This window comes from Narcine bancroftii, chromosome 7 (genome assembly GCF_036971445.1).
Source record: "Narcine bancroftii isolate sNarBan1 chromosome 7, sNarBan1.hap1, whole genome shotgun sequence".
In the NCBI taxonomy this organism is placed as follows: Eukaryota; Metazoa; Chordata; class Chondrichthyes; order Torpediniformes; family Narcinidae; genus Narcine; species Narcine bancroftii.
The window spans coordinates 159693553-159719156 of NC_091475.1; the positions used below are offsets into that span (position 1 = coordinate 159693553).

Below are 25604 nucleotides of genomic sequence, written 5' to 3' on the forward strand. Positions count from 1 at the left end.
CAGATCCCTCTGCAAGCTCTGAGAATCCTCCTCACTGTCCAGTACACCACCTATCTTTGTGTCATCAGCAAACTTGCTGATCCAATTGACCACATTGTCATCCAGATCATTGACGTAGACAACAAACAACAATGATCCCAACACAGATCCCTGAGGTGCACCACTAGTCACAGGCCTCCAGTCTGAGAAGCAACCATCCACTACCACTCTGTTTTCCCACACAGCCAATTTCGAATCCAGTTTGCAACCTCTGCATGGATACCTCGTGTCTCAATCTTCTGAACTAACCTCTCATTTCTTTGGTTTCTCATGAGTTTAAGCAAGCTTATATTTACAGAACATGGAAGATTAGAGTCAAACAACAGGGAATAGGCACTTTGGCCCAACTCATTAACCAAGTTGGCTGATCCCATTTACTTGCATTTATTCCATATTGGAGACCACTGATTGAGTCCAAAGGCATTGAAAGTGTAATCAAGCTATGCTGAAATGAGGTGGTGACAGAAACAGGTGATGTTTAAAAACTGGATATTGAAAATCTCAAAAATGTGTTTTCTCCAAATGATCATTTTGTTGTTAAGAGAAGATTTTGATGTATACCAATAGCTTCTGTTCAGCTGAAGAACGAGAGACACTGCATTGCAGGATAATTAATAATATGTGAAACATTTGCAGTAATTTCTGAAAACAATAAATAAAAAAATTCTACTGTGATGAAAAGAATCGCATCACATTTTTAGAAACCTATTTAAGTTTGTTTCAAATTCACAGAATTCTGTCATTTTTCTGCAGGCAAAGAGTTATCAGCTCTAATGCACCCTAAGGTGTGGGCAAATAGTCATAGTCGCAGTGTACGCACAGCCATTTCAATTGTGAGCTCACCATTACAAACTTTACTGCATGCAAAACTACTGTGGATGCAAATGCATTGCCAAGGGTCCAGCCTTGTTGGGAAACTGAGAGGATGGAGGGTGGGGGGAAGCGTGGGGTGTGGAGAGGCAGGAGAGGGGTCTTGGAATTGGATTGACATATAGATAGGTGGCCAAGAATGTGCATTGAGGCTGGAGGGCTTTGGTTGGCTGATTGTGCAAGATTGGGATGGGAGAAAGTGAACATATCAGGAAGTAGAATTAGGACAGGAGGCATTGATGGGTGGAGATGGGAGGCTTCATGTTGGATAAGTGGTTTTGGTTGTCTGGAAACTTTGAGTGGGGAGAGAGCAGGGACCAACTCAGGTTATCAGGGAATTGATCAATAGGTCAGAAGAGAGAATGATGGATTGAGAGAGGGAGAGTCAGGATTCAGGTAAAAAATTAGTGATTTTAAAGTTACTGATTTTGAAGATACTGCAGTTTGTGGGTAATTGAAGGACGGAGTTTAAAAGTGTTCTGATCCAACACTTTGTGGTGAGGATCACTTTAGTCCCCAGAATGCTCAACGACATTTGCTCTGGGAAAGATTTTGTATCATTTCCCAGCCATACACAAAAAGGGAATGACATAATCCAGTGTGTATCTGATACCAACATTAGGTCATGCTGAATCATGGCAGGAGTGACTGTTAAAATGTCGGCAGCTGGTTAACCAACAAATTCCTGATCAGATGCGAGTCTAACTTTCAGACAAGTAGCAATGAAATAATGTTTTGCATCTGACTTTTCAAGTGCAATTATTTGTGATCAGTGTTGATTTTTGAGGTCCTGTAGATTTATGATTTTTAATTGAAAATTTGCTCACATATCTTTGCTGATTTGATGTCTGGGTTTTGTTTACTTGTTGAATGTATGGTACATGTAGTCTCCCTCAGGTTGATGCAGAGAACCAGCAGTAGGGCAAATTGGTACAAAGTCTTGAAGCAGAAATTACTGTGGACATATGGTGGCAATTGTGCTGCAGGATCAACTCGCTCTCTTCCCTTCCACAGGCATTGCACAGAATTTAAGATGTTGCAGAATTAATGTGTGTTTAAAGAACACAGAAATGTATTATTTATATTTTTTGAAATAAAGGAGTAATTATCATAGCTCTGGTTGAAAATTTAGTTTGCTGTCTTAATATGTTATTCTTCCTCATTACTGTGTAACCATTTCACAAGTGTTCCTATTCTCCCCAGGGCTTATCATTACGAGTAAGGGAGAAAAACTAAAGGAAATATCATTTGTCCTGGCACAAAAATCTGCAAAATGTTATTATGTATCTCTGAAGATATTCCATTTTATTCTTCCTAAAATTTTATGTGACATCAATTCCATGTGTCAAAGGGCACCATTCGCTCTCTTTTCATTGGCACACATTGTTTTAAAAAGTAACCGTCAATCCTATAAAGGTCACTAAATATCTTCAGCAAATGAAGGCATCAGAGAACAAAGAAGAACTGAAATCGCCTTCCCAAAAATATGATTGAAAAGCTTGTTTCTTCATTATAAAGGCTAGAAAATATTAATTTGGATTATTGTATAATATGACAAATTGATTCAACTATGGCAGTGATGCTTTTTCACTTAAATGTAAATTGAATAGTTCATAACTCAGCCGGGATAAATAATAAATGAATTTTTTAAAAAACTGCAGATGCTAAATGTCTGAGATTAAAGCAGGAAATGTTGGAAGCATTCAGCATGTCAGTTATTGTCTGAGAAAAGAGAGACAGAGTTTACATTTCAGATTAATGACCTTTGTCAGAACTGGGAAAGAGAGAAAACAAGTCCGTTATAAATTGTAGAGTGGGTAGGGAAGGAATATCACTGATTAGGTGAGGTCAGGGCCGCTCTGGGGATAAGATGTTGATGCAATAATCTAATTGATGGGGTTACTTTAGAATAAATAATACTTCATATTATTTATTAAAACAGTTCATGACTTTAAATCCTTACATGGACTATTTGTAATTTCTGAATGTGCAAACTGGCAACCCACTTGATTCAATGTAAGAAAGATGCTTAGAGATACTCTAATTCTGGACAACATTTTAATATGTTTTAGCTATTTTCCTATTTCTTTCATAAGCATTTTGTTGTGTAATGCACAAAAGAAAAACCTATGGTAAGTATTGAGAGGAATCAGAATGGCCATTTTTAAGTAATGTCCTCCAGATCCAATGGAATTATTGAGAGACTACAAATTAGGCTAAATAAAGAAATTTTATGGAAACTCTTGCACCAGGGAACATTTGCAAAAGTTCTGGTTTCCAGTGCCCAGCTAGTACAGAACAACCATAGAAGAGCAAATTTGAAGAAATTTGTCAGGAAGAAAAATAAGCAGCTTTTTTCATTATTTATTTCAATATTTTCAACTGATTCTTTAGAGTGAATGAGTTTTAGATAGCTACAAAAATAACACATACTTTTCTTTCAAACAGGTCCTAGTGTTACTCGCCATGAATGTTAAATGTGATCAAAGGTAGTCAGCAACACTGGCACCTTTGACAGTTGGTGAACCTGGGGGCACTGCTTACCGGTTGTCAAAGCCATTCTGTTAGGGCAGCCTGTGCAGTGTGTGCTGAGAAAGCCTCACACTGCCGCAAGCCGGGCTCCCAGCAGGAGAGTACAACCAGGGTTTTCAGGAAAATATGTGCCAGAGGGTGACCTCAACCTGCGCAGTGTGTTAAGAAGATTAGACAAAGGCAGTAGTGGCTTCACTGAAGGGAAAACGAAGGATAGAATACGTGGAAATGTTCCACCTTCTTTACCTGGTCTTGGAAATTTCTCTTCCTCAATGAACTGGGAAAAGATACCAATTATTTATTCAACTTGTTTTATTTCCAAAATTATGCACAACATATCCTTGATTGAAATTGAATTTTTAAATCCATAATTTTGGCTCCTATAATGGAAGATGAGAATGTGAGGATTGGCATCTTATAATTGGTGCTTTTCTTTCAGGTCATTGATAATAGTTATGATTAACATTCTCTCTTTCCACAAACAAAATATTAAAACAATGGCATGATCTGTAATTCATGTCCATACATTCTTTTAGTCTTTTTGAGTACTGGAGTTAACATTCTTTCAATCATTGCCCAAATACCCACCCTATTTACTGTAGCAGGTGAATTGAATGGTGCTTAGTAGTAACTATTTATGATTGCAGGAATGACTGGATATTCAATGATTCGAGCTCTGTCCCTGCTATAAATGGATCAGTTCTTACTAATTGAAGATCTAGCGCACACAGCGTTGTAAGCATTTCGTACCACTTCCATTGATATGTAAAAGCTCCAACTGTACCACAACCTTATTGCTCAGCTTTGTTTTCATTGCAGAAAGGGGTTGGTTGTGAACATCCCAGTACCATTTGCTTCATGCCACTGGTCTGCCTGGATCACCTAAATGTGGCAAAAATGTGATGTCTTTGATGCAATAGGATTCTTTTTTTCAGAGACTTTTGCTTCCACATCAGGTTGAGCCATGATTGCCAGTTCAGTTTTCATTACCCTGTAACTGCAAGGATTGGGTACGGGAGGTATTATTTGAATTAATTTTGCACTTCAGTACAAGCCACGAATTTATATTGCAACTTATATTCCAAGGCATTTTACTGAAGGTTTATCAAACAATATTTGACACTTAACCATAAATGAAGATACCATTTTTTGCAGCATGCTTTAAAATTGGGGATAAGATTTTGACAGACAATTCCAGACTTTGGGGTCTGGACAACTGAGGTCAACGGTGAGACAATATAAAATTCAGGGACGATCATGAGGACAGAATTGGAGAAGTACAAATTTTTTGGAGGTTTGTAGGGCTGCAGAAGTATGCAAGGAGAGGGAGTGGTAAAGCTGTGACACCGATCAAAAATGGGTGAGATTTTTTTAAAAATGAGGATGCAATTTAATTGGATGTCAGATTTGTTTTAATGCACCCTGACTTAATTCAAACATGAACTAGAATTGCCTCAGGGTTGAGTTAAATATTGAGCAAGGATAGATGCATATTAAATGAATTGGCTTATTATTTCTTGATTATCAAACAAACCTTTTTCCCTTCCAACTGATTCAGCTTCTCTGGTGTTTATCATTGGTCTGGAGTTTTTAATTTGGAATTTTTTTTAATCTGTGTCCAAGATTACTTTAGTTTTATTTATGCTGAAGCAAAAATAAAGAAAAATAAATGTTTCTATGGACTGTTTGCAAAATTAAATTTGTTTTGTATGTATTCACATGCATAAAGTGATCAGTTTGATCTGAAATTGTGACCAACTTTTGGAGAGGGTCCAATTTCCAATGGAAAAGTTTGTATATAGTAAGAACACACTGTCTTGGGTAAACTTATACCTCTCATTTTGTTCGTTTTAGATTGGTCACAGTGTTTGAGCTACCGAAAGAAAATAGACACACACACACACCGAGAGCAGTTCAGTTTATACAAATGTTTATTACAAATTCAAAAGCTGATTTCACACTACAATATGCAAGCCCTTCCCAACTATACTTATCAACGCTTGGACTGGTCCCAACTGCCGAAGCGAGGCAACGACTGCACACTTGTAGTAGGTTGTCGAGGCACTGATAGCAGCTTCTCCACCTCCCCTGACCGGGACGTTGGCTGGACTCCAGAAGTTCTTCTTCTTGCTGAGAGATGTTGCCACCTCTCGGAGAGTCTCAAACTTCAGCAGCGGGACCATGCCTTATATTATCCAAAAACTGCTTACCCAAGCACCTATTCCCAGCACAGCAAGAAAGATAAGCAAGCAAGCTAGCATGCTAGGTTAATTAACGAATAACATAATTTTCATCTTATAATTTTGAATACAATGGTTTATTTTGCATCAAGGCTAGGCCTTTGACAGTCTGTGACCAAAACAAGCAGGAAGATTAAATGTTCTCGGTACACAGATGTCCTTTCTTCAGATAACAGCATCTCTGGCCCCTTGGTGGAATTTAGCTTATGTCTGCTGATTCTAAAACACAAGCAGGTTCTCAGCCTTGCAGAACCCAGAGCTGCAAGTTTAAAAAAAAACAGGTTAGAATCTTCCATTACACACACCTCAGAAATATATATGTTGAGCAGTGCTATTTTGTGCATGAAATTCCATTGGGCTGATTTACAACTTGGCGTGAATTCCTTGAAATAAAAGAAACACAAAACAGCATAAGCTTCTGCATATTATCTGTATCATCACAGGACTTCTTCAAAAGGTGTTTTCTGTGTAATATTTTGCATCACAACCCCAGAACTGGACTTTTGGGTGAAAGTTTCAAAAGTCACCTGCACCATAGTTGCCGGCTGTGACTGAAATGTTAATCCCAGATTATCACGGGCGGTTTAAAAAACCAGCCAACCAGATCTGTATTGGAAGTATTTTCAGGAACACCGTCTGTTCTGACTCTTTGTTTTGCTGTACATATTTTTGAACAAATTGTATCTTTTATGTTAATATTCTGAGGAATCCAAGATCAGATTTCAGACCAGAATACCACTGTGGAATTATTGTTTAAGGTTAGGTAATGATGTAAAGCAGTGGTTTTCAAACTGCCCCTGAAACTCACGTTCCACCTTAAGGAATCCCTATGCCATAAGTGCTCTGTGATTAGTAAGGGATTGTTTAAGGTGGTATGTGAGTGGGAAGGGAGGGTTGAGAATGACTGCTTCAGAGCCAATTGTTACTAAAATATTTTGCTTGACGAAAGTTGTCATTGGCCCATTTCTTTTGGAGTTATGAAACCATGCACATAACGAGTCAATTAGGTACAATTAAAACAGTGGTTTTCAAACTTTTTCTTTCCACTCACATGCACCTTAAGCAATCCCTTGCTAATCACAGAGCACCTATAGCATAGGGATTGCTTAAGGTGGAATGTGAGTTTAGGGGGGCAGTTTGAAAACCACTGATGTAAACTATTTCATATTCAGCAACCTTCCCTTGCATTAAATTCAATCCATGGTCATAGTCAAGCATTCAATTAGATATGAGCTCAATGCAATAAGTGTCAATGGATGTTTTTTAGAGAGGCTTTTAGAAAGCATCATGTCACATGTGAGATTGTTCAAAGCAGAGGTTCTTGTTACAGAGTCCAGAGGACCCCCAAAAACCAGCAACAATAGATATGCACCACAACTCAGGGTTATTTAAACAAAAGTAGTTTTTAATTGTAATTGAACAAGAAAACAGAATTAAACTTTAACTTATTACTTAACCGACTTAACCCACTTAATGTTTTGTGATTTTGACCATGAGATAATGATACATGGAAACAAATCTGTTTGCATGTGTCTTGCTCATGTTCACAGTTGCTGTTAAATTTATTTGGAGTTTAGCCCAACTTTCTTTCCCAAGAGTACCTTTTAAACTTTATTTATATGATGTGTTTGGTTCTTAAATGTTCTTTGCATTGATTGAGCTCATATCTAATTGTAGATGACATCAACTTCAACATTGTTACAAAGATGGGAAAATGATTTACAAAATCCCTTTTCCTGCTTTTTCATCTGATTATCTAAAGGTCTTGATTGCTTGGGTGACTTGTATCCACATTTTCTTTCCTCATCCAAATCATAGATGGATATTCTGAGGAGCTATGGCCCATACACTGATCACTCACTACCTTCCACCCGGAGAAATTCTCATTTAGTTCCACTCTGTTTTGGACTGTCAATCCATGGCAGAGTTGCACTTAAAAGCAAGCGACTTGAATTTATATTGCACCTTATATTCCAAAACATCTTACTGAACATTTATCAAACAATATTGGACACAACCACAAATGAAAATACCATTTATTTTAGCATGTTTTAAAATAAGGGAGAGGGATCCATAGAGATTTAGACAGACAATTCTATAATTTAAGGTTCAGACAATTGAGGTCAATGGTGAGAGAATTAAATTCAGGGATGATCAAGAGAACAGAATTAGATATGACCTCAGTCAATGCTAAAAATGTTCCCATTTCATGTGCTCTTACTTTGCAGACAAACTTCTGAAAACCCAATTTCACTTCATCCACTGGTTCTCCCTGAACTAATCTACCAGTTGCATCCTCAAAAACTCCAATGTTTATCAAATACAATTTCTCTTACATAAATCTTCATTGACTTGGTTTAATCCTAATTATATTTTCTTAGTGACATTCTTCATAATGCGCAAGAATTTTCATGTCTAACAAATGAAGGTGAATTTTGCTCATTTGAAATAAGTGTCAATGGATGTTTTTTAGAGAGGCTTTTAGAAAGCATCATGTTACATGTGAGATTGTTCAAAGCAGAGGTTCTTGTTACGGAGTCCAGAGGACCCCCAAACACCAGCAACAATAGATATGCACCATAACACAGGGTTATTGAAACAAAAGTAGTTTTTAATTGTATTTGAACAAGAAAACAGAATTAAACTTTAACTTATTACTTAACCGACTTAACCCACTTAATCCCCCCTCTAATACTAAGTGCAGGTGTGTGTAATAAATTTAAGATCAGAAAAGTTCTTTGGATCACAATCCAATCTCACTGGTAGCAGGCAATTCTTGTAATGTGCACAGAAGATTGCATGAACAATGTTCATCAGTCTTTGGTGCTTAACAGGCAGATGGTTACCACTCAGAAGGGTTCTTGCTGGTTTTCAGAGAAAGATTCTTTTTCCAGGACATCCGCAACTGATTCCTTCTCAATCAGTCTTGCTGACGAAACTTGTCCCCTTCAGGATTCTCCAGATGATCCTCTTTCTTTCAGGTCATCTTTCAGACCAGTCTTCTCCTTTGACCAGGCAGCCTTCCAAAGTTTGCCAGCTTGTCCCTCTGGAACTGATTTTTATGACTCCTTCTCCCTCTCTGTCCAGCTCACAAAGATCACATGTTCCCAGGCAAGCTGCATGTTGATACTTTGTTGCCTCCTGCAAAAAGCATTCTGAAAAAGTCCTGCAAATATTCTGTTTTAAAATGTGCATGTGCAAGCTGCTCTAGCAATTCCTCCCAAGCCATCTCTAAATACTCTTTGTCACATTCTCAATCTTTTTTTCCACTCACATACCACTTTAAGTAATCTCTTATTAACTACAGAGCACCTATGGCATAAATACTCTGTGGTTAGTAAGGGATTACTTAAGGTGGTATGTGAGTGGAGAAAAAAAGGATGATAGACAACTTGTGAACATGCAACTAGATGGACATTATCATGATTAAACGTATTCCTTTGTTTTTAACCATGCTTTCAGTAAATGTTTAAATCCAAAACATTCAACTAGATGGACATTATCATGATTAAACATATTCCTTTGTTTTTAACCATGCTTTCAGTAAATGTTTAAATCCAAAATGATGCCAGAGAATGATGACTTTATTGCAATGCATGGATAGCAAGCCAAACTAAGATTTTCACTGTATCTGGGTGCATATGGTATAAACTGATAAGTCCTCCAATATCTCATTCGCACAGCCATCATTTATTTACAAATGCCTTTAGCATATAGTTGTGGAGCTGAGAGAACAGTCAAACAAAACTTTCTCCTCATAAACCAGTAATTGACCAAATCTATTGGTGGTTACTGATAGAAATTAAGTGTTGAACCACCATCTTCCTCTATTTATCCACAGACTGGTCAGATTCATTTTTAATGTATTGCTGATCAGGACACCCATTTAAAAAGCCAAAGAGTACAATTATAAAGTGGAATAAAACTGCACCTATCTATCTAAAAATAATTGAAGCAGAGATCAAGGAATTATATTTTGCAACAATGTGATCAATACACTTATTAAATTCAATTATTAATTTCAATAGATATTTCTTTTCAAAGTTGTTCCTTGTGCAGAGCTCTGGTCACTACTAATTTATTTGTTAGCCAGTTGGATTTCTGGGATTTTATTTTTGAATGAGTCTGATAAATTATATCACAATAGTTTTGTAGCTCTAAAGCAGAATGGAGATAGTATATTAGATAAGAAAAGACTTCTGATCCACTGTCCCCTCATGCTTCATTTCCTTTCTGGATTACATTAAGCTCTCATATTCCACCAACTATGCTAAATTGAAAGCAAATTTCCTCATGTATCTATTATTTTTGTTTAGTATATTGAGTGTTGTACTTCAATTCCAAAAATGTCAGAAAACTTCTTTGGATCTGGTTTATCTGAACTTTCCATTATGTTAAAGGTGCTTATCATACTAGATCTTGTATTGTATTTGGAAATAATCCCAGTTAAATGATTAGAGCGCAGTGTGGGAACATTTGTGAAACTGCAATCAATCTTCCTTAATTTTAAAGATGGTTATGGACAAGTTTAAGCTTTGGCCTTTTAGAAAAGTACCTAATTGGGGGAGGGAAAATTATGACATGATTAGACAAGAGCAAGGGGTGTAAAATGGGATATGCAATTACTGGCCAAGTCCGCAACAGAAGTGGAATAAGTTTGACGCACATTTGGAAAGTCATGTTCAGATTAGGGAGAAACATGGCTTTAGACATACCACATGGTAAGAGGCCATTTCAGCCTGTTTACACCCAATTGACCTACAACCCCAGTATGTTTTGAAAGGTAGGAGAAAACCGGAGCCCCCAGAGGAAACCCACACAGACACTGGGAGAACGTACAAACTCCTTATAGATAGTGCAGGATCCGAGCCCTGGTCCTGATTGCCGGCACTGTGACAGCATTGCCTATCCATGCCACTTTGTGAGGGGCAGGTCAGGTCTTACAAATTTGATTTCTTTTTTTCAGAAAGTGACAATGGTGGTTGATGAGGGTAGGCAGTGCTTATTGTATGCATGGTCTTTGGTGAGGAATTTGACAAGGTAGGCTAATTAAGAAGGTGCAAATGCATGGAATCAATGGTTAGTTAATAGTTTGAATATGGAATTGGGTGGCCCTTAAAAGTCTAAGTGGTGGAAGGCTGTAATTCCATTTGGAAGCCTATGAACAATGGTTTCCTGTTGGGATCAGTGTAGGGACTCCTGTTGCTTGTAATATCTTCTTTCTTTTCTTCTTTGGCTTGGCTTCACGGATGAAGATTTATGGAGGGGTTATGTCCACGTCAGCTGCAGGCTCGTTTGTGGCTGAAAAGTCCGATGCGGGACAGGCAGACACAGTTGCAGTGGTTGCAAGGGAAAATTGGTTGGTTGGGGTTGGGTGTTGGGTTTTTCCTCCTTTGTCTTTTGTCAGTGAGGTGGGCTCTGTGGTCTTCTTCAAAGGAGGTTGCTGCCCGCCGAACTGTGAGGCGCCAAGATGCACGGTTTGAGGCGATATCAGCCCACTGGCGGTGGTCAATGTGGCAGGCACCAAGAGATTTCTTTAGGCAGTCCTTGTACCTCTTCTTTGGTGCACCTCTGTCACGGTGGCCAGTGGAGAGCTCGCCATATAACATGATCTTGGGAAGGCGATGGTCCTCCATTCTGGAGACGTGACCCACCCAACGCAGTTGGATCTTCAGCAGCGTGGATTCTATGCTGTCGGCCTCTGCCATCTCGAGTACTTCGATGTTGGTGATGAAGTCGCTCCAATGAATGTTGAGGATGGAGCGGAGACAACGCTGGTGGAAGCGTTCTAGGAGCCGTAGGTGATGACAGTAGAGGACCCATGATTCGGAGCCGAACAGGAGTGTGGGATGACAATGGCTCTGTATACGCTGATCTTTGTGAGGTTTTTCAGTTGGTTGTTTTCCAGACTCTTTTGTGTAGTCTTCCAAAGTCGCTATTTGCCTTGTCGAGTCTGTTGTCTATCTCATTGTCGATCCTTGCATCTGATGAAATGGTGCAGCCGAGATAGGTAAACTGGTTGACCGTTTTGAGTTTTGTGTGCCCGAAAGAGTTGTGGGGGTGGGGGGGGGCTGGAGGTCATGGTGGGGAGCTGGCTGATGGAGGACCTCAGTTTTCTTCAGGCTGACTTCCAAGCCAAACATTTTGGCAGTTTCCGCAAAACAGGACGACAAGCGCTGAAGAGCTGGCTCTGAATGGGCAACTAAAGCGGCATTGTCTGCAAAGAGTAATTCACGGACAAGTTGCTCTTGTGTCTTGGTGTGAGCTTGCAGGCGCCTCAGATTGAAGAGACTGCCATCCGTGCGGTACCGGATGTAAACAGCGTCTTTATTGTTAAGGTCTTTCATGGCTTGTTTCAGCATCATGCTGAAGAAGATTGTAAAGAGGGTTGGTGCGAGAATGCAGCCTTGCTTCACACCATTGTTAATGGTTAAGGGTTCAGAGAGCTCATTGCTGTATCTGACCCGACCTTGTTGGTTTTCGTGCAGTTGGATAACCATGTTGAGGAACTTTGGGGGGGCATCTGAGGCACTCTAGTATTTGCCAAAGCCCTTTCCTACTCACGGTGTTGAAGGCTTTGGTGAGGTCAACAAAGGTGATGTGGAGTCCTTTGTTTTGTTCTCTGCACTTTTCTTGGAGCTGTCTGAGGGCAAAGACCATGTCAGTAGTTCCTCTGTTTGCACAAAAGCTACACTGTGATTCTGGGAGGACATTTTCGGCGACACTAGGTATTATTCTATTTAGGAGAATCCTAGCGAAGATTTTGCCTGCAATGGAGAGCAGCGTGATTCCCCTATAGTTTGAGCAGTCTGATTTCTCGCCTTTGTTTTTGTACAGGGTGATATATATTTGCATTAATACACAGTGTAGAAGACTAAGAAACAATACAATAGGATATAGTTAAGTTAAAGATATGAGCAGAGAAATGCCAGATAAAGTATAATCCAGACAAATGTGATGTGTTGTATTTTGGGAGATCAAGTTTAAGGGGAACCCATGCAGTTCATGGAAGGGCTCTTAAAAGCATTGATAAACAGAAGGATTGGGGGTTCAGGTCCATTATAAAATCATGAGAGACATCAATAGAATTGAGAGTCAAAATCTTTTCCCCAGAGTGAAAGCATCACGTACTAGAAGATCAATATTTAAGGTGAAAAGGAGGAAGCTTAAAGGAGATGTAAACATTTTACACAGAGTGGTATGTGCCTGGAATGGGATGCCAGGAGTAGTGGTGGATGCCACTTCAATACTCCAGTAATATTTAAGAGTCTTTGGATAGATACAGAAATGTGAAAGGGATGAAGGGATATCTATCATGTGCAAGCAGCAGAGTTTAGTTTGATTTGGACATCATTCAGCACGTGGGTCAAAGGGTCTGTTCCTCCGGTGAAATTCAATGTTCTATGTTTGTTCATGCCCCCGCAAGAGAACAGAGTTAGGGGAGTCCATCTTTTTACCTCTGTCAACCAGTTTGATTCTGGATTCAACAGAATCTAATTCTTGAAGGAGGGAGACGACAGCCACACATGATGATCCAGTTAACTTTTCAGAATTAAATATAGTCATGAAATATACATTGATCATTGCTGTATGCATCAATTGTTTTTTTAAAAAATTGCCAGTAATGAATCTTAATGATTTGAATTGAATTGTCACATTTCAATTTTAGTACTGATATTCAAGTAGATGTACATGAAGCAGGCCTACCGATGCTCTCATTATTGAGTTAAAGGATGCCCCTTCTCCCTTCACCATTGATGCATGAATCCAGCTCCAGAAGATTGGGAGAAGAAAGTTATGAGAACCTCTCACTAGCAATTGCTGTTGTAAATGCCTGTTTTTATACCAAATACAGGAAACAAATATTTTTTTTGTGACATTGCATAACCACCTTAAAATTACTTCCTTTATATGTGTATAAATGAACTTAAAGGTTAACAATAAAAAAAAAGTCAATTTAGTGACAAGAACAAATGTCACAGAAATCATGTGACCTTCCCGCCACTCTAAAAGTTGGCATGGTATGAAATTAAAATGTTATATCATCATTATCTTTTCTTAAGAACTTACTATGTGGTGCTTGTAATGTTTTATCCACCAATGTCACCTTTTCCAAGGCATGATAGCCCTTGTAATATATTTTAAAATTGTGAGAAACACTGCTGCTTTTGCATTAAAAGGAGCTTTGATGGGGATAATCATCACGCGAGCAGCTGCAGATTACAGTGTTTACACAGTTGGCAAACATTTTGTTCCTTTCTCTCCGCTCGATTCAAAATCTCAATTTTTGGGGGATGCCCTTCCCCCATCCCAAACCTGAAGATGTGCTTCTGGATGTGAGAAGAGGGATTATCAGAAAAAGGAAAATGTAATGCCACTCAGGTTTTTCCTGAAATTAAAGCAGATCGAAGGTGAATGTCTGTAGTGAAAGGTCAATTGTAGAAGCAGCTCTGAACGGAGGAGCTGGGGGAAAAAAAGTTGGTATTACTCTGCCCAACCCCCACCTTACGTTTTCCCTAATGATTTCCAACCCCCCCCCCCCCACCACCACTACCCTTGTGACCCCCTAGCAAATACTGATCTTGTGTAAATCCTACATTAACTGAAGCTATTCACCAATTCATTCTTGTAGCTTTACATCTGAAAGAATGGTTAACTTTTCACTCTGGTATTCACAGGCAGGCCTGGAAACCTTACGCCTGTTTGAAATTAGCTTGAAAGATAATACGTAGGATGTGTATGGGTCTTTATTTGACTTTATTCTTGGTCACAAGGCAACATAATAAAGGCCAGCGGAGAGATAACCTTTGACCCTCTGATAGGGACCACAATTTTCATGTTCATTATTATGTAGAAGCAGAAAGCCTGTTGCATCTAAATGATCGAAGATTAATTTAAAAAAAACCCAATTCCTTCCAAGCTTTAAACCGCGTTATGATGGTCAAAATTACAAAAATTGATCAAAAACAAAGCATGCCAGGCTCTATTTCTAAAAGAATGACATGACAGTAAAATAAACTAGTCATAAATGATGCAGTGCTGACACATGTTGGATTGAACTCTATGTAAGCTCCTCTAAAACCATCACATTATATTCAGAAATATTCTGGTCATTATTTTCATTCAGGGAGAGCCCGTTCTAAAGATTTCAGGGCAGGTCTACTCCATTCCAGAGTACCTGATTCTGTATGACCTTTCTCATTATTGTGTATTTTTCTTCTGGTTTAGAATTCATCTTTAACAATGTGCAGAGATAGATGTGATCAGCAATATAGTTTTTTTATTCTTGTTGCCACAGTTCTTTGATCTCGCACAACGCGAGCGGAGGACTTGACAAGGATCTTTCACGCTTTTTAATCGGCTTTCACACCAATACCGTTATGAATGATAAACTGCTGGAATTAGGATGATTTTGTGGAAAGATGAAGGCAGCTCCATCGTGGGAATGAAGTATGCAATGTCAAGTTGTAAAACGGGTTCAAAGACTACTAATGTCACTGAAGCGACAATACTGATTTCGCGAATGTCTTCTGAGACTTCTTCTGCGCTGCATCTTTTGAGACCGCAGATTTGCAAAACTATTCTTCAGAGACTGTTGAGTGGAGTACAATAACCATTGAACAGCGGGGACCTGAGACGGCATTAAACACCGCAGTAATGTATTCAAGCGCTACCAATGGTAGAGCGAATGGGGGATAAAGTAAAAGAACTCGCTGTCGCGATGTGACACATGCGACAGGCTTAATGGAATTTTCTTTTAAAAATGACAATTTGTCAATGCTTACCCAAATGCCATTCCCCCTTTTCCTCTCTCTGTTTTGGTATGACCCGACATTCGACTCCATGTGTGCTTGTCATTCTGAACCATTCAGGGATTGGCTGTGGCCCTCCCATTCATTTTGGCGAGTGAGTGCATGGACCTGAAGCCTGGATCGAGCTGAGCCTTTGAGTCTGTGCGAGGATCACTCCGTGCTTGAGAGCTCCTGCGCAGTGGTCCCATGAGTTCGTGGGATGAGCCCAGCGCGGTATGATGTTCAAAAGGACATAATTCTTATCTGATGCGGAAGGGTTGTGGGAGAGCCAGTGCCTTCGATATGGTAAGCCGATATTGTCTCTGATCTGAGGGATTGCGAGGAGCCCCGTTACACATTCCTATGTCTTAAGGTGCCTGCACAGATGACATACAGGGATAATAAACCAAATAAGCATCTCTCATTATTTTAACTGGACCACTCCGGCTTCTTTTCTTTTCATTCAGTGGTAGAACCCGTCAGTATTATACAGCCGTCGGGTGTATTTCACTGCAGCGTCTTGAAGCTCGTCATTCTGTAATGTAGGTCACGAGTCAGAAAGTTAGGGTTTCAGAATGACGGCGTCTGCAGCCCTGCTCTTTGGTTACATTTTAGAATTCAGTGCATTCTGTTTGCCATGCCATTGGAGCCTCTGCAGCAAATCTTCAGCCTCCCGCCCGCAAACCAGAGGCTGCAGTTCAACTCGTCTTCCCCTCTGCCTCGCGGAAATGTCCAGGACTGCGCTGACTTGCTTTGAAGGGAGCGAAGTGGGGAGATGGAACTTCATCAAGCTCAGATGGGTATCGGGGCATTTGAGGTCGCTGTAACTGTTCGAGTGGCAGTGGCTTGGTCTAACACCCAGATTTTGTTACAAGTCGCTTTGAAAATGTATCCAATATTCACATTCGCCCCCTCCTGCGAAGTCTCAGCTGCAAAGTTATATATTTTCTCCGTTCAGTGAACTAAGTTGGTTTTTTATTTAAAAAAAGGGGAGACGGATTTGAGTGGATTGTTGGATTCCTGGTTTGCCAATCCCTGTGTGCGAAAACGGACGCGTTTTTGCGTTCAGTCATGTTGGCTTTGCTAACAGGTTTTAATCTTGCTTTGAGCTCTCATCAAGGCTTCCTGCAGGAACGGAGACCATATTTTGAGATGAGCGGTGAATAGCATTTGTGTTTGCACTTCCTCCAATGTGCACAAGGAACGCCTTTGGAGGTCGGGGGTGGGGGGAGAAGGTTTTATTCAACCCATGACGGACAATAAAGAACTGTTGCCCGCCGAGCCTTTCCCATTTGTCCCACTGATGAAGCAAGATTTGGTGAGCGACTTTGTTGCTTTGCCATCGTGGCGGCAGAAGTGATCACTTCATGTCATGGATTCGTCTTTGTGTGTGTGTGTGTGTGTGTGAGAGCGCGAACGAGTTTGTTTGCGCCCTAAACTGAGCCCAGGTGGCCGAGGGATGTGCTGAGATCTCCGGCGACAAATGAAGGTTTGAATCCTTCCTGAAACGACAGGTCAGTCAACTCATTACACCCGTTCAGGCGGGAGAAAGGAGCTGAATCGCGATACCTTGTTTTATATAAACAAACAAAACAGCGCTGTGTGTGTGTGTGAACCTCCGTCTTCCCACCACATGAATGGAACCTGTTTGCAGCCCGCCCTGAAAACTGCTGAACTGCTGGCCTCGCTGCCCTTTGAGACTGAAAGGAAATGGTAATCCTGATTCATTGGGTGGGGGTGGTGGGGGGAATCTTCTCGACCTGTAGATTTCTTTGCAAAAACGCCGCTTGTTGGTTCCATCCCGACTGATGAGTTGAAGCGGCAGCGTGGTGACAAAACTGTTCAAAAGATTTGCTCCGATGAGGAATCAACCCGCAGAGGATGTCGATGTTTGTGCCGTTCGGGGCAACAACAGGTCCGCACTGTTGATTTCCTTGGTCCGCAGAAACAGTTGCAGCTGTTGGTAGTAAACGCCAGGTCGTGTGTGTATGTGGGGGTGGGGGTGTATGTGTATGGGTGTGGATGTGTATGTGGGGGTTTGTGTGTATGTGTGTGGGGGGTGTATGTGGGGGTTTGTGTGTGTGTGGGTGTGTATGTGTGTGGGTGTGTATGTGTGTGGGGGGGTGTGTGGGTGTGTATGTGTGTGGGTGTGTATGTGTATGGGGGGTGTGTGGGTGTGTATGTGTGTGGGTGTGTGTGTGTGGGTATATATGTGTGTGGGGGTTTGTGTGTATATATGTATATGTGTATATATACGTATATGTGTGTGTGTGTGTGTATATATATATATATATGCATTTCATCCTGTTGGTTGATCTTCGGACTGGCCCTTAAATTTTACAGAAGTAGGAACTGGTTAGGAATCAGCGTGACTCAATTGAGTGGGGGGGGGGGGGGGGGGGGAGGAGAAGTTAGCCTGAATATACTTAACTAATCTGTAGGCTTGGAATTCATTTTCAGTCCAGTGTGTTGCGGCTGGAGCTGAGTCTGTCCCTATCAACCTTACTTTTGAAGGGACGAACTTCATATTCAGTGAACGATAATGAATGAATCGTTCTAGATGTTGATAAATATGCTTTTTAAGTTTTGATTTTTAGTTAGACAATTACAGTGGTTTCCAAAGGTTTCAAGAGACGGCATCATTCATTCTCAGGAAATCCAGGGCTTTTGTGCTGAAATTTCTAATTACGGAATGATGTCAGCCAGCATCCAACCTGCTGCATTTGTAGTGTAATGTAAACTCAAAGGGACCACATTGAACAGTGTTGGAAAAGTAAGTCAACTTAGACTTGTCGAATGCTTCCACAAGAAACATAGTTTGCAGCAAGCCAGAATAATGTCACGACAGAAATGATTTGTAACTTTATTTTTGTGCGTGTTGGACCCAGACAAAAACCTTCATATACCATATTTTCTTTGAGGTTCTGATTCGTACCTTTCTTGTTACATTCTCATGTTGGCTTCTGATCTTTAATATTGAGTTTCATTTGGGAAGTCCATCATTTTGGGTTGCAGTTGAGACTAACCTTTTTATAAACATGATTTTAGCAGGGGATTGAAGAATAGTTAAAAATAGAATATTTGATTGATCTGCTCCCTCAATCAGTTATAGAACATTCCACTTTTTCTGAAATTAGAAGAAAGACGGAGAATGATTTGATTAATCTGTTTACAATAATACATGAGGAGCAGGAATCTTTTATTCTCTTGAGATCGGAAGAGTATTCTGTTATTTTTAAACTGCATCTTTAATTTGGGTGTTTTCTAATTCCAAACGAAGGTCAAAAATGCCCCAATTATTTGTGCTGTTAGTGCCTTTTTCATATTATTATTGGAAAAAATGTCACATTTGAATGAAAGGTACATGATATTAAAACAAGTAATATAATAAAATTGTATCATTTTGTCTTGTATATTTTGAATATTAGGTTTTTTTCTGTGCAAGTTTTGCAGAAGATTTTCAAAATTACTGGTAGAGAAGGTTTATGTACCTGTATTTCTTTGCCAAGAGTGTAAACAATGATCATTAAAATGTAAGGTTCACTGTCTTGCACTTGAATTTTACAACACAAAAAAAAATTAAGGTGAATGAAGTAAATATAGCCAATATGTTTACAGATTAGTGTGAGGTGTGAAAGCTGCAAAACCATGATTCATTATTGTAGGTTGTGTTAAATCTGCCAAGGAATCATGTATAAACTTGCTTCACAGTTTTAAAGGACAAAGCTCAAAAAAGCACTATGTTACAGCTCGTAACTCGTTTTCAGAGATATGTTTGTTGCTGGTGTTGGTGACTATCAATAAAGTTCAACTCCCTCAACAATGCATTGGATTTGCAAGTTTTCCTTGCAAGCATTGAATTATACTGAAGGAAAATTAATTCCCCTTTCAGTATTTACAGAATTTCTCATTTCAAATTAGAGTAATTGATGGAGGATAACTTCTGTCTATTTATCTCACTGTCTTCCCGATTAAACTTAAATCAATCTATCAACCAGGTCATTTAAACATAAAGCATTGAAGAGCATGGACTGTTCAGCTATGATCAACCTACCCATTACCCTCTATTTTTCTTACAACCATGCCCTGATCTAAGGGTCTATTAAATGTCCCCTTTTGAAATACCTCTACCACCAGCCCCAGCAATGCACTCCCTGTGTAAAATTTTAAAAAACTTGATATCTCCCCTCAACCTTCCTCCACTTACCTGAAATGGATGTCCTCTGGTATTGGTTATTGCTGCTCTTGGGAAAAAAATATACTGGCTGTCTACTCTTAAATTTAATTTCATTCTCTGTTACTCCAAAGGAAGAAAAAAAGCCTGAGCTTGCTTAACCTTTCTTCATCATACATTTACTCCAATCTAGGAAGCATCCTGACAAATCTCTGCACCATCTCCAAAGCTTCCACATCCTTCCTATAATGAAATGACCAGAAATGAATACAACACTGTAAGTGTGGCCTGATCAGTTTTATTGAGCTGCCATATTATCTTGTGGTTCTTGAACTTGATCAACAAACTAATGAAGACCAATGTACCATATAGCTTCTTAACCAGTCTATCAATTTGGATGGCAACCTTGACAGATCTATGGACTATTCCTCCACACTGCTCAGAATTCTGCCATTATCCATATATTTCAACTTCATTATCGACCTATCAAAGTATATCACTTAACACTTTTCTGGATTGAACTCCATCTGCGACTTCTCTGCCCAACTTTGCATCCTGACTATATCCCTTTGTAACCCAGGACAATGCTGTACACTATGCACAACACATTCAACCTTTGTGTTATCTTGGAACTTACTGCCACCCCTCCACTTCCTCGTCCAAATGATTTATAAAAATCACAAAGATTTAAAAGATGTTACCTTTTTGAAAAGTAAAATGTTTTAAGTAACAAAAGAAGGGCAGTTTGAATCAAATTTGGTTGCAAGCAAGTAAATGATTTTAAATGACCTCGGCGATGTGCTTTTGAAGAGAATATTTACCATAGATATTACCTGAAGTCATTTTATGCCAACATTTAATTCATGAAACAATCTGATATTCCAGATCTTAATGCCTATCTAAGTCAGTGATATTGTGCAGATTTAAAATTTCTTAGCTGTTAGTTTTGCTTTGCAGAAGTTGTCTTCTATTTGAGCTGCATTCAATATAATGATGATATAGTGTGACAATTTTGTTTTGGATGGGAAAGCTCTCCAGATTTTCTACATTTTTTTTGTTTTCTGGAAATTCCATTTTCCATCCTGAGGTTGCTTATTTGGCTGGATGGAAACTGTTGTTGCAATTGGATACTTCAAATCCTTTGATAACTCTTGGTAAAGAGCTCCACAAACTCTGAATCATTCTTCATATTCAGCAGCGATGCCAGCTCAATATTCACATTCATGATTTGAGGAACAACTTGTTTAAAAACATTGCTTCAGTATTTAAAACATGGTAAAGAAATTAGTGACTTAAAGAAGAACCTGTGGTATTATAATGTTGAATAAAGTTTAATTGAGTGTTAGTCAAAATAATAATTTTCAGCAGGAGGGAAAGTTACTATCTAATTTTCTGATCATTGCAATATAATTTTCTTTTTATGAATGTTTGTTCTCCCTGGTAATTCATTTATTAAAACATGCTGACTTTTAAAATATCTGTGGGGAGTTAATATAGTGTAAAAATGTATTGCATTAATTTTTCCGATTAGAAATTAACTTCCATTTGATTTTGCTTAGAAATTGTGGAGTGATAAAATTTAATTCTAGAAATGACTGGAGAACTAATTGTATGATTTTTTGAAGTTTTGCCTGGAGTTAATTACTGAATTTAACTAAATGGAAGTGAAGTAATTTCTGTTGGCACTGAGGTAAAACATTGAAATTTTTAAATAATCTTGTTTGTTGTGAACCAAAGTGACCTGCTGGGATACAATATCTGAGGATCTGAATTTCTAACATACTTCAGTTTTCAGACACCAGATTCCTATCAGTGCAAAAGTGGGCATCAGTGGAAGATTATACCTTGCTTGTACTCGCTCAACAAAATTTAAAGAATTCCTTGCATATGTGAGCCAAATTGAGACAGTGTAATATGACTCCAAATAGCAAAATAATCTCTGATTTGACAATAAATGCTCCATTATTATGGGTCATAAAGGACCCACAACTCCCTGGTCATAACCTCTTCTCACTGCTACCTTTGGAAATAAGGTACAGAAGCCTGCGGTCCTGCATCTCTCAGTACAAAAATATTTTTCCCCAAAAACTCTCAGCGTCTTGGACCTCCACTTACTACCCTAATTCCACTGGCACCTTGTCTCAGGAATTAATAGGGAATTAACCGGTTAAGGGTCCAGTGGAAAAAGAAAACAAATAGCACACCAATGTTAAATCATGGTGGGGATTGATGGCCTCTATCCCTACTCGTATCTCTGGCATCAGCTGAAGCTGGTGTGCTGATTAGACCAGTGGAAAAAGGACAACAGAAAGTCATCCATTTCTTATTGAAGTTAGGCTCTCCTATCCGTCGGGATGAGTTGTGTTTCAGTGGAAAAGCAGTCAGTGTCCCGGTTAAAGGTAGCCCAGTGGAAACAGTACAAATGGCTTTCTATCCCAGGATACTGCACAGCCCAATTAACTGGGATACCAGTGGAAAAAGGGTTATCACCTCCACCAGCACCTCGAAATGATCTGTCTACACAATTGAACCAACACATTTTTATTTTCTCTTGCACTAATGGGAACTCTGAATGTTTAAGATCTTTTTATTTTTCCATATGGGGCTAATTCAATGTATACTATTGGATTCTTTTTAATAGAAGTACCTGCTTGACTGCAGCAAGTAAAAAGATTTCAGTGCATATGAACATAGTACTTGTATATATGATAATAAGCTGATTATCATTACTTATTGAGACAACAGGATGACTTCTATGGGGAATTGGTGCATTACTCAGTCTTTTATTGATTCTGAACTGATGTATGGATAAGGAGGAGAAAACTTCATTGTGGTTGTAACCATTCCTGTAGCTACCTGGTTTGATACTGACATGATATTCAAACATTGTTTCCATATCCCAGAGGTAATATTTCACATCTTGCATTGGGGTTTCAGAAACTGGTAATCCTCCAGGCAAGAGATCGGCTGACTTTGATGCTCAACGGATGTGTCAGAAAGTTTCTGTGGAATGGTAAAGTGGCTAGAATCTCCATGGAAAAGTTGACTTGGGATTACAAACTAAGGGATTTAAAATTGCCAGATTTTAAAAAATGTATTACTGGGCGGCCCAGGCGAGATTTAGTGCCTCTCTTTGAGGAAGGAGGGGGCCATCATGGGAGCAAATTGGACTACATGTGGTAGATGAAAAGATAGCAGGAGAGTTTTCTATATATATATAAAATCACACACACACTTAATTTCAAAGAAAGTGGATACTAAAGCATTTACTTCAGATATGGAAAAGAATAAATCAATGTACTGGACTGAAGATGGGGATATCTCCCAAAATGCCCTTGACCCAGAATAACTTAATACCCATGACGCTGGACTATAAGATCCTGGATACTTGGTGCCAGGAAGTGATCAGGTGTATTGAGGATTGTTATAAGTGAGGGCAGCTCATGTAATTTGAGCAATTGAGGAAAAAAAATTCTCTAATCGAACATTCTTTTGCTATCTGCAACCTAGATCCCTTTTAAGGGATAAATTGGGATCATCTATGACCTTGTCCATGTGTAGCTACACGGAGATTCTAATTTGAAGGGGCAATGTGCATAAGTTTATAATACATTTCGTATTCCAGAGAGATGGCCCAAAGCCAGGCTGACACAAGTGAAGGGAAAGATGGGAGTCAGACTTAGGCACCACAATTTTCAAGAGGTGCTGGTCAGATCTGTGTCTGGACTGCAAGACAGCAGTTATTACTGCAAGGTACAGTTGGTGCAATACAATTTCCTGCATCAACTGTACCTCACACCACAAAACTACATAAATCTAAATCAAAATTGTGCTTTAGATGTGATGTGGAGATTGGAATCTTTATCCATTCAACCTGGCTGTGTATAAACGTGAGATCTTTCTGGGAGGATCTAGGGACATTCTGAAAAAAATTACAAAGGTGGATATTCCACAGGATCCAGAGGAGTACCTTCTGGGAAATATTGGGGATGTGAGATTTAGACTGTCTAAACACCCAATTCAGTTCATGAAGGTCGCCTTGCAAATAGCCAGGATGTACATGCGGAAGTCTAACTCCCAACTAAATATTACACCACGGAATATGGAAATGCAGAGTTGCATTCCCCTGGGGAAAATCATGTACACTTTAAGGAGGAAATGTGACACATTCGTCTGAGTGCGGCAACCCTATCTGAAGCACATAGGTACACAGATATATTTTCACCCCTTTGGAATAAAGGAAATGAAACAATCTGTCTCAACAGGGAAACGATTGGGATCAAAGGAGTGGGACATGTGGCAGATGACATTCTCTTTTATTTTGTCCCTTACCCCCCTTTTAAAAAAAATATCTTTGTTTTTTTTTTGTTTCAGTTTTCCGCAAGGATTGTTGACGGTACTGGTATTTGTGTTTTTTGTATTTGTCACCGTGGCTATCCCTTGAGGTTGAGGATAATGGCCTTCGTTCCATTGATCCACCAAGTGTAGATACCTGTGCGTGCATTTGTTTATCATGTACTTGATGTTGCACTCCAAGAAGTGCACAATACTTAACAAATCAACCAACTAATTCCAATGGCATGTAAATCATGATGATTGGAGCTGATGGATTTGTTGCAGCCTTCGTCCACCTTCACAGCCATTGAGTTTGGAGCAACTTTGTCCACCTGTTCCATCATTGAGATCTTGGTTGGATTGTTCTTTGTCAGAGACCTTAATGCCAAGGGTGACCTTCACAGGAGCATAGCTCCAGGTGGCAGCACTCTCAGGATCACAAGCTTCTCCACCACAACAAAGTGACAATCAACGGAGAAGTTTGTATAACTTAAATAACTTTATTCTCGGTTGTATTGGGGCATGGAGGGGGAGGGGAAAATGGACTCTGTGTGTGATACATAAGTTGTCTGAATCTGAGTCTTTGAAAATTAAAAATAATTTTTTTTAAAGAGTTTGGCTGACATTCATTATGTTTCTATTCTCTCTCATTTGAAATCTCTTGTGTTCTTTGTATGATATTTTGAACCCATAACATGGTTTCTGACATTTCCAAATTTGCTTATTTGCATTAGTATGAAGATGCTTTTTCAAACCATTTGCAACAGTCCAATTAATGATGTTTTTTTTACATAGAAAATATCCAACAAAGGACATTTTAAAAGTAAGCATAAAAACAAACTGCTGGAGGAACTCAGCGGGTCCAGCATCATCTGCAGGAAGGAAAGGAATTGTCAACATTTCAAGGAGAGACTTTCATCAAGACCTTAAATCTAAGACTTACAATGAACATTTATGGAAGTTGTGAAAGCCAATAGACCAATTATCTGAACTTGAGCCAACCACAACTAGACCACTTAATATATTTTCGCAATGACCTCAAAGAGAGTTCGTGTCAAGCTTAATTCATTATGAATAATTGGAAACCATTTCTTGCAACTTAGCCTGTATCACAGAATATCCATATGATGAAATAAAGTCCTCAAAAACAAAAAAAAATCTCCAGTCAGTTAATAGTGAAGCTCATTATTTTCTAATCCAAGCAGATTATGCAAGTAATGTAAACAGCACCTTTTTTTTGTAAGATTATCCTCTCATTTGAATATTCTCACAGGAATCATCTGTTCTCCTGTATGTCCATCTACATTAAAATAGCATAATTATAACCTCTGTTATAAATGTAGTGCTTTGTTATACTATACATAGACTCTTAATAGGTATACATGCAAAGTTTATTAATTAATGCTGAAAATTAAATACATATAATTGAAATGGAAACAATTGAGCAAATATTAATGACAATAACTATTGAAATAAACAGAACAGTCTGCGCAATTTCCTGTTGTAGACATAATAATTTTTAAAAGTTGGAGCTTCTCAATTTTATTTGGCTCCAGCACATAAAAATATTTTTTTGTGAAGTCGACCTCTTTACCAAGACACAGAATTCAGAAAAATTGAACT

The 25604-nt window shown here is 39.0% G+C and overlaps 1 long non-coding RNA gene across 4 annotated transcripts in view; it reads left to right on the top strand.

Annotated features, from left to right (window-relative positions):
- Positions 1–25153, top strand: part of LOC138740068 (uncharacterized) — a 349166-nt gene extending 324013 nt beyond the window's left edge. Inside the window, exons 1-3 of one of the 4 annotated variants that reach the window (XR_011342647.1) lie at positions 15600–15778; positions 19840–19923; positions 24777–25153. This is a non-coding gene — a long non-coding RNA (uncharacterized lncRNA). Of the gene's footprint in view, positions 1–15599; positions 15779–16721; positions 16791–17079; positions 17186–19839; positions 19924–24776 lie in introns of those variants that run through there. The other 3 variants (XR_011342649.1, XR_011342648.1, XR_011342650.1) reach the window with 3 other exon arrangements.
- The last annotated feature ends 451 nt before the right edge of the window (positions 25154–25604 follow it).